Source organism: Daktulosphaira vitifoliae, unplaced genomic scaffold, assembly GCF_025091365.1.
Source record: "Daktulosphaira vitifoliae isolate Bord-2020 unplaced genomic scaffold, ASM2509136v1 Scaffold_3, whole genome shotgun sequence".
Classification (NCBI taxonomy): domain Eukaryota; kingdom Metazoa; phylum Arthropoda; class Insecta; order Hemiptera; family Phylloxeridae; genus Daktulosphaira; species Daktulosphaira vitifoliae.
The window spans coordinates 43,449,056-43,459,896 of NW_026099574.1; the positions used below are offsets into that span (position 1 = coordinate 43,449,056).

Sequence of the window (10,841 nt, forward strand, 5' to 3'; positions counted from 1 at the left end):
AGGAATTGAAGACGATCCTAAAAAGAATTTAACCTTATATAAAGTGAGAAATAAATAGTACTCAACAAAGACAAAAAAATATTTCAAAAATTATTATTACTTTAGGAAAAGTTTGTGATCAATGATAAATCAATAACTCTTTAAAGCTAATGAAACAACATAAAAAAAAATTTTTAGTAATATTTCATGCAATTTTTATGTAGCAGTTTTATAAGTTTATTAAATTCATAATTTTGTAAACAATTATTTATATTTTTAAATTATAGATTAAAAGTTATTACAGTACATATCTGATTAAATTATCAATAATTACATTATATAAATAATTTCAAATAAAATATAAAAATAAAATTTAAAACTTTTATCAAACATCAAATATATCTTTTAAAAAAAGAATATCTATAATGTAGTAAAAGTGATTTTTGGATAATTTGTACCGAAAATTGACTAGGTTGACATAATAAACAACATACATTTTATAAATGCAATTTATTTACAATACTAATGGGCGATAAATAACAAATAGAGAAGTAACTCAATCGGACGGTCTATTAATATAAATCTTTTTAGAAAATTTGAGCGACCTATTCATACAACCTTTTTCAGCAGACGGAACAAATATTTTCAACGCAGCGACAAATTCAAATAATATATGAGTTAATAGGAAAACTGGCAATGTGTTGAATTCATAAGCTTTAAGAATGATTTCAATGCTTTGTCCCTTTTAATTATACGCACTTATGAAAGCAGCGTTGTCAGATTGCTTCTAAACTTATATCTAACCCGCGGGACACGAAATAACACAACTGAATAAGTATTGTTATATAATAGTTTCTTTCTATCTTAACATTTGGCAGCCGAGTCACGTTCTCTCATGCAATTTATATTCTGTACTATACATTTATGACACTTCAATTTTGTTTGTCCGATTATTTCAATAAGTCTCTCTTATTACTTAGCTCGATTGACTTTAGTATTAATTTCCTTAAATTTAGAGAAATTTAGTGGTCAATGATAAATCAATCGCTCTGTAAATCTATTTAAATGACATATTTAATTTTTTTTTGTATTATTTCAAGCAATTTTTAATCAACAATTTTATATATTTATGAATAATTAATATTTTTTAATCTTTTTCTCCAATCTTCTGATTGGAATGCACAAACAATTTTAAACAGCCCTCTCCAAATATAAAGTGCTTAGGCAATAGGTTCCCATAAATTATCAAATGCGGATTTTAATAGTAAAGAGCAAAACCTACAACATTTTAGGTTGGGTTTAATATTTAATATTGTCAACATACGATCGAGGAACTTAGTGTATTGTAAGACGATTATATGTTACTGAGGATGTGTTGCTATAAATTATTGATTTCGATAAATACTGGATTTGTCATCTTACTTCGCTTACCCAACATATTATTCAAAAGGCCAACCTTTTTATATACATTTTTTTCAAAATAATATTTTTATATATTATTTCTACTTTTGGAGTCTTTTCGTAAAGAAAAAATTATTTAATTAAATAAACATTACAACAATAATATATTTTTTTTACGAAAATTAAAAATTGTCAATAGATTCTAATAAAACGAGTGTCTTATTCTTAATCGTTAATTATGTATTAAATATAGTTGAGCAAGTATAAAATTTGTAATTACTTATCACAAAGTAAATAAAAAATAAAAAAAAAATTAATTATGCCATATGAGTACTCAAGATATGCACACATGGAAATATTACAATAATACATAAGAGTACTGAAGTAATAATAGTTTGATTTGTGGTGGTTGCACTATCGTACGGCAATCTTGTCGGCTTATCGTCTTTAAAATGTGTAAACCCAACACCCCTCCTAACAGAGCCGTAGTGTTTTAGTGTATTGTTGTATAAATATATCTAGTCATTACCGAGTAATGGATCAAATAAGTTGTGCTGTATTCTACTATAATATTTTAAAAACGGCGTCAAATTCATTGATTATTTTCAATTTGATGGACAGACATTTGAGTAATTATGTACTGAAGTCGATCAAACTAAGCAGAAAAAACGACAAATACAAATAATAGAAAAAGCAAAGACAATGAGCAAACTGGCAACGTGGTATTGTAAGCATAAAGCACTATTTTAATGATTTCCCCTTTGCAATAACACAGATTTATAGAAGCAACGTTGTCAGTTTGTTGGCCTCCAAGTCATGTTTTCTCATGCAATATATTTATTGTGCTATACATTAATGTCACTTTAATTTTGTTGATCCGATTATTTGAATTTGTCGCTCTTACTACTTGCCTCGATTGACTTCAGTATTTATTTCATCAAATATCTGTCCATCGAATTAATTAAATAATAAATGAATTTGTCGCCAATTTGATGTGTTTTTTCAATTTATTGCTCTAATATATTTATGACTATTTTTATCATTAGACGTTTCACGACCGCGCATTTCCATCTGCCTAAATTAAAAATAGTAATAATTTTCGAAGTACTGGTCCAATAGTAATTACCGACTAGTCATTATTTTAATTATAATTTTTTTTATTTTACAAGTAAATTAAAAATATGTGTTGCCATCTAAAAAAATAAAGTATACCCTTATAAGTGATTAAGGTCGAAATAAAAAGTATTTAACCATTTATAAATTCAGAGATAAGTAGTTCTCAACAAAGCCAAAAAAAATATTTCTAAGATAATTACTATAGGAGAAATTTAGTGGTCAATGATAAACCAATAAATCTTTAAAGCTAATTAAACATTATTTTAAAAAATATTCACACAATTTATATGTAATAGTTTAATAAATTAATTAAATTAACAGTTTTATGAACAATTATTTATATTTTTAAATTTTAAATTATAAGGTATTTAGTGCGTAACCGATTAAATTAATATAAATAACAACATATTTTTAATCTTAAACAAAATGTAGTAAGAAAATTTTAAACTTCTATCAAATATAACAATCATTACTGCTAAAAAAGAATAACTTTAATGTAGTTAAAATGATGCTTGAATAATTTGTACTAATAATTTTCAAAACCATCATAATATATATTTTATAAATTTAATTTATTTACAATACTAATATGCGATAAATAACGAATAGCAAAATAACCTAACAGGATGGTCTATTAATAATAATTTTGGTTTATGTGAAGGACAAACTCAAACAACCGTTTTCAGTAGATGGAAAAAATATTTTAAAAGCGGCGACAAATTCATTGATTATTATCAATTGGATAGACAGACATTTGCGAAAATTAATACTGGATCGAGCCACAAGTAGTATAAGCAATAAATTCAAATAAAAGATTAGTTCATAAGCCAACTGGCAACGTGGTGTTCATAAACATTATACACGTTTTTAACGCACTGTCCCTTTAGACTTCTCAAAACAACATTGCCAGTTTGCTTTAAACTTATACCGCGACCACGCAACGAGTGACCATTGAATAAGACTGGATCATTTTATTTTACAATTTGCCCGCCATTTGCGTTCTCTTATACAGTATATTAACTGTACATTGTTCGACAGGTTATTTTAGTTTTTCGCTCTTACTTGACTTTCTTAACTTATCGAATTAAAAATAATCAATAAATTTGTTGCCAATTTATTGTATACTTTTCAATTTATTTCTCTAGTGTATTAGTAATGGGTAAAATTAAAACTATATTAAAAATATTATTAATTTAAAAAAACTAAAAAATATTAAAAATATTAAACTCAAAAGCCACAAAAAAATTAATGAAAAGTCGCCGACTTTTCATTAATTTTTTTGTGGCTTTTGAGTTTAATATTTTTAATATTTTTTAGTTTTTTTAAATTAATAATATTTTTAATATAGTTTTAATTTTACTTAATTAATTAGCCACAAGTGATCAATTTTTATTATATATTAGTAATGGGGTTTGACAATTTTTAACATTTAACATTATTTAATAACTGGACTCTTTCACCCGTCAGCTATAATTTGCTAATTTCCAAAGTACTGTTCTAAAAGTTGTTATCGACCAGTCATATTCTTAATTAGATTATTTTCTATTTTATAAACTAGTTCAATAAATGTCGCCATTAAAAAAAAATAAAGTGAAAGGGATAAGGGTGAAGCTAAAAAGTATTTAACCACTACTAAAAAAAACATTTTCACGATTATTATTTTAGGATAAATTTAGTGAACGGTGATAGATCCATTACTCTACAAATACTAATACAATATTCTAAAGCTATTTAAAAATAATTCAGTATAATTTTACACTATTTTTATGTAGAATTTTTGTAATTTTATTAGGTATATAAACTTTGTAAAAAATAATTAGTATTTTTTAAATTTCAATTTAAAAGTTAAACAACATTTATTATAATAGCTAGAGTGTATGACCGATTTTAAGCAGCTTCTGCAAATTAAAGGTGTATACACGAGTATATGACAATTTATGTGAAACATAAACCCTCTTCCTAATATTTTAAATTTAATTTGATTCTGTTACGAACAGATTATTCGTCCTTTACCAACATTAACAACTATACTAATGTCTGATCAGCACTAGTGTTTATACAGTTCAACTATGAATATGCGGCGTGCGGGTGTAAACAAACCGTTTACACTCTTCTTGAATTAATCAAAAACGTAAAGAAAACAGTCGACATTCTATCACTCTTGCGACAACTCAACTCTATTGTTCCGATAACTCGTACAGTATAATCGTGAGTACTAAAATAAATACTATTATTGTTTTACTTATTTTTATTATTATTTTGGGTTGTGTACACTCGTCGCCGTCGCTCATCTAACTTTGATACCATCAACATCTCTAGAGATCCAGTCAGGTTAAATTTAAATAATATTAAATAGAAATAAATGCTTGTTATCGTTGTTAGTTTAGAGTCTATATTTATTTGATCACGAAACCGCTAACTGCCCTTTTAATGGGCTATAAATTATACATGGCCAGCGTTATCCTGTTTAAGTACAGCTTAGCCAAGTGTTAGGACTCTAGCGGAAAGCACGTTACAATTCCATAAAAAAATATAAACAAAGAATAAAATAAGTTAGATTAGAATTAGAATAAAGTCAATTTATTAGGATAATAATTTACAATTGTTATTTTTGAAGTCAATGCCAGTCCAGGTTCACAAACGTGTATCAAAGAAGTAGCTTAGTACGAATGTGTATACTATTCATATTATAATCGATAACAAGACAGCAAACGCGGTACAAGAATATAACATTGAGGAGCGCAGCAATCTATTTTAGTAGTGGTAAGGAATAGTAGTAGTAGTGATTTCAAAATAGTATTTTCCAATAGCAATAAACAGCTGCTAATCAAAAAAACGATTAATATCAGTGACTGCTAGTTTTATTTATCAATATTATTACTTTTCTTACTACATTAACTGTCAGAAATTACTATGTCAGATTTAACGTCTTGTTTAATTAAATTGAATATTAGAAATACTATTATTATTTATTAACAACGTCAAACAATAATAATATATAAGCGTCATTCTGACACAAATATTATTATGCATTTTCAAATATTTTCCTAGAATACTAGATAACTCCCAGAAATCGAATTTTCGGATAGTTTTTCTTTTATCATTTCAAAGTATATTGTACTAACTTTAATTTAATGTAGGTTTAAAGAAGACAGGTTTTTTGAAACATCAAAAATTGCAAAGAAAACAATTTTTATGATGATTTTATCCCATCTCAATACTTTTGTTAATGATAGGATTTTTAAAAAAATGTATGTTAAAATGTAGAAAAACATTTTATATAACTGACATTTTTTTTAGATTCATGTATCATTCAAGTAAATAATCTTTTGACGTGTAGTTGAGCAAAATTGGTCCAATAGGAGCAGAGTAATTTCGGACACAAAAAAATTAATAGCAGAGTATAACCTATAGCCTCTTAGCTACCCGCACCGAAGCTAATAGTTATAAAAATTAGCAGTTTCATCAATTTTCTTTTTAAATATCAATAACTGCTGTTTTTTACTTCTACTTCATATTTCAAAACAACAATAGCATAAGAAGATGCTACTAAGACAAATAACATTTTATCACTTTTTAACCAGTTAATTTTAAATAATTTATTTATAAATAAATTCAACAATTTTGATATCAATAGTCAACGACGTCTGGCCTCCACTTTTACGAGCGTTTGGTTCGCTACTCAAATTTGTAAACCTTCCGCCATTACACTATATTCCCGCCATTATGCGCCGTGCTGTTCAACATCAAAAGTTTGCTGTCTTGTTTATGATAATGAAACGGGTTGATACACGTTTGTTTACCTTGGCTGGTACCGACCTCAACAATATCAAAAATTTATATTATTATTTTTATAAATTAATTTTATTCTTATTCTAGTCTGATTTATTTTATTATTTTTAGTAAATTTTTCATAGCAGATATTTTGGTCGTTATTTTTACTTTGTACAAATTTTTTTTTATTTTTTATTTTCAGTGCATATTTTTAGCTGGAAGATAGGTAATTCATTTACCTATCTTCTAGGTCTATTTTAGTGACCATAAATGCCACTGGTCACAGGAAAGTAATTTAATACACAATTTCGTTTAATTGGATGACATGTTTTTTCAGTTCTTTTGATTAAAAAATTACTGAACCGATTTTGATAAAATTTCTATAGAACTAATTTAAAAGCATAAAAAACCTTTTAAAGAAAAAAAGAATTTTCGAAATCTATTTATAAATGTCGGAGCAATGAGGTAACAAACATAAAAAATACATCGAATGTACAACCCCCTCCTTCTTTTGGAGTCGGTTAAAAATAAATAAAAAAAATTATGCCATATGAGTACTATAGTATTTAATCCGGATTAAATACTGCCCAAGTAACTTTATATTGGTTAACGGTCAGTTCAAGCGACCCACGAGTGCTGGTAAATTCAGCGGTCAATAAGTAACCCAGTTTTTTTAGCTTCGATAAGAAGCTGAGAAGGTATTAATTTTACTGTGATGACTTTTTTTTTTTTTGTGTGTATGTTGCCATTTTCTCAGCTTCATTATTTATTTTGACAATACGTCAACAGGTTACAAATCATATCTAGTTAAAGACATTGCCCTTAAAAATTGAAAAATTATTCCTTCGTTCCTCGTAAACGGGGAAAATCTCCAAAAAAATTATAATTTTAAAAATCAGTAATTTTCGACATTTTTTTCTTACAACTATCATAACTTTTTTAAAAATTAACAAATCATAATAATTTTTTTTGTATATCGAAACTTAAGATATTTACCTTGCTTCAGTTGAAAGAATACCAAAACTACAAATTTATAATATAGAAAATAAATAAGTTATTTGTCAATTTTATAGCTTAAATCAAAAAACTTTTATCATACGTTTTTGTAAAAACTACTATTTTTTTTTATCAATATTATACAATTTTGATTTCAGAAACTCTAAATCAACTACTGAAACAATTTATTATGAGTGTTAATTTATCATTTAGAATAATTGAAAATTCTGTTTTAAATGAAATAATTGAATGAAGTTTCCACAACAGAAAACTGTCTCGGCCTACTTTAATTAAAAGTGTGATGGTGTCACGTTTTCATAATCTTTAGAATTATTTTAATAAAATACAGACAGCACATCCGCTGCCTGAGACTGATGAATTAACAAATAATACTTATTGCCAAATCGTCAATAGTTCTAATTATTATAAAAACCCAATAGACCTGACCATCGTGGTCAGTCGACTCCAGTGCCTTGTGTCATTCATCAGTCTCAGTACTCGGTTGTCGCTGTCCGGCTTACTGCTTAAAGTAGATCTTTGTTTATTCCTTTTTAAAACCTATCTACTCTCTTCCACAACATTTCAGAGTACTTGTGTCTTGCACTTCGTCTGCACCTTATACTCGGCTACCCCGTTCTCTCTTTGAAGTACTTGTGTATTGCACTTCCTCTGCACCTCGTACTTGGTTATACTCCTTATCTGGTACGCCCAGTATTTGTGTCTTGCACTTCGTCTGCACCTCATACCTAGGTGTCACCCTTATTCCCTTCCTATAACAACAGCCTTTCGACACCCACAGCTAATCCGGAGTGTCAGCCGATCACGGTGACTGTTGTACGAGAACACGCACGTGAATACCTAGACAACAGGCACCACATCCTCATCCTCTCTCCAGTATATGTTTTTACATTTTACTGTGTTACGACAAAAGTATTGAGAATACTTTCTTAAATTATCCTTTAAAATAAAGTCTTAGATGTTTAAGTGTGATCATATTGCTACGACTATAAAGGGTAGGTCAATTTTTAAAAAGTAAATAATAGATTTATTTTTATTTGTATAGGTACCTAATCAACAGATTTTATAGGTAGTATATTTATATATTTCATTTATTTATTTTATAGGTAATATATTATTTTAGATCATATATTTGAATAATAGTCACATGGATCAATGAGTATTTATTAAGAACTACTCGTCTTTTAATTTTGAGAACACTAGAAGGGTCACATCAATAGTTTTAAAAACTATTCGAATATATTGTGTAACTATCGAATATTTTTACTATTCGAATATTTTTTGAATGACTATCGAATAATTCGATAGTTTCTATTCGATATTTCCCATCACTAATAAATAGGTAACCATCCATTGTATATTTAAAAAGTAACATTTTAGATCAAATATTTTATTTGTTTAATTAACATTTTCTGTATAGGTCTTTTAAAAAGCTTTGTCTAATACAGCTTTTAAAAAACTGCCCAGAATCACTCTAGCCTAGTCAACTTCTTGCGGTACAAACAAGGACACTCGACCAAATTAGCTGATATAATTAAATAAAATCTTGGCGTCTATTTAATAACACCCAACGAGACATGTTGGAATTCATTGTATGATGCAGTGTTGTTGCTTAATAAATTAAATAAAAATAATGAACTTAAATTTAGAATTATTATGAATTAATTGTCTATTATGAGGTTAATACTAAAATAAAATAAATGATTTATTGTTACTTTTTTGTATATGTATATATTTGCAGATTTAATAAATATGACATTGAATTTTTGAATCAATATCAAAAAATAATGGGACCTTGATTTACTTTAAATTATGATATTAACTTATGTTTTTGTAAACTTTTACCTACTTTTAAAGAGGTAATTTATAAATTTGGGCCAATGATACATGATCACACATTTCCTCATTATATGCAAGGTCTGGTAACTCCTATACTAAATGGTTTGTAACAATAACTATAAAGCAATATAACTTTATGAGAATTTATCTCAATACAATATTTGTTGTTTATGTTGTGCGAAATAATACACAAAAATACACTATCAGCTAAGTAAATTTATTATCTTACCCATTTAATCATTTTTATTTTATTTTATTAGTGAGTATCTTATGTTCCTGCATATTTCAATTTATTATTTATTCATTGTTTTATTCTGAATATTTATATTTTTGTACACTGATTAATGTAATAAAAACAAACTTTGTTGATATTAATATTTAAGTCTTATTCTCTTCTTTTAGGTACAGAAACGAGGTTTTCAGATTCTTTGATGAACACATTTTTAATTACTTCTACTGTCTGCATTCCACAATTGAAAACTGTCTGGATTAAAAATTAAGTAAAAAAACAAATGGGCACGGAGTATTATAAATGAGTTGCACCAAAAATATTAATAAAAATAATGATTTTACAGATTATGACCAAATTCATGATTTATCTAACTTCTTTACCGGGACACAAAATGTCCATGAGGAAAAGTCATCAGTTTGTGATGAAATTGACAGAATATTGGTTGATTATACAGCCAAAATATAAGAATGTTTACATAATTTATGCATAATTAAAAAAGTAAGATTAATTGTATACTTAAAATAAATATTAGTAGTATAATTTTACTAAAAAATTTTTATTTTGTTTTCAGTTTTTCATTAAATACAACACTCCTTTACCAATCAGTGCATCAGTTGAGAGAGTTTTTAGTGTGGGTGGTGCTACAATTACTAATGTACAATTATTAGCACTTAGGTTTTAACTAATATATTTTGTTACACAAGTTGATTTTTTCTTACTAGAATTTATAAGTTAAAAATTTTATTAGAATTCAGATTTGTGTAAGATCTATATTTGTTTTTAAATAATATATTTTTTTAATTTGTTTATAAAATGCACTTATTGGCACCATTATTGCGTATTCGCATTGCTGTCCGACTTTCTCGAAATTTCTACTTGGAGCAGTGGAGTATTTAGGAATTTTCCATGGGAGGGGTCCAATTTTTTTTTTGGTGATGACCTTCTTTTTTTGCTCACCAAAGACTAGTATTTTATTTTTGATACCCAAATAATTAAATTAAATCAAAAAGCTTTATATTATATTCAAAGTAAGTACAAATTGTAAGATGATTTACAAAGAAAAATTAAATCGGCGCTTTGTAGACGATAATATGTCAATGACTTCATCTTCTGTAACAGAAACATGTTTGTGTATGTTGAGAACCGATAAACCATTTAATCTGATTGCAGAAGTTGTGTTCCTCAAATATGTTTTAATTCTCTTCACTGAAGAAAATTATCTCTCTGACTCACATGATGTAACAGGGAGTACAACTAGGATGTGCAATAAGTTATAAATATTTGGATAGAAGTCCTGATTACATTTTAGTAAAGCGTTTATTGCATTCTGAGGTTTTATATTATTTATATTTAAATATCTGTGCCATAATTCAACTTCTGATACAACTTTTTCATAACTTTCAACATCTTCTTGATAAAATTTTACAAGATGACGTAGATTACTTTTAACACATGGATTTATCAATACTTGAAAACTAGAAATTAT

The 10,841-nt window shown here is 26.9% G+C and overlaps 1 long non-coding RNA gene across 10 annotated transcripts; it reads left to right on the top strand.

Moving 5' to 3' along the window:
* Positions 1 to 1,611: 1,611 nt before the first annotated feature.
* LOC126901042 (uncharacterized) lies at positions 1,612 to 10,437 on the top strand. 10 transcript variants are annotated; one of them, XR_007702955.1, is made up of 8 exons: positions 1,612 to 2,107; positions 3,158 to 3,534; positions 4,494 to 4,827; positions 8,391 to 8,626; positions 8,705 to 9,382; positions 9,526 to 9,623; positions 9,699 to 9,853; positions 9,927 to 10,437. It is a non-coding gene; the product is annotated as an uncharacterized LOC126901042 (long non-coding RNA). The 10 variants fall into 10 exon arrangements; XR_007702958.1 differs by lacking the exons at positions 1,612 to 2,107; positions 3,158 to 3,534 and having other exon boundaries at positions 4,301 to 4,704; positions 4,816 to 4,827; positions 9,927 to 10,433; XR_007702952.1 differs by lacking the exons at positions 1,612 to 2,107; positions 3,158 to 3,534 and having other exon boundaries at positions 4,301 to 4,827; positions 8,705 to 8,963; positions 9,026 to 9,382; positions 9,927 to 10,432.
* The last annotated feature ends 404 nt before the right edge of the window (positions 10,438 to 10,841 follow it).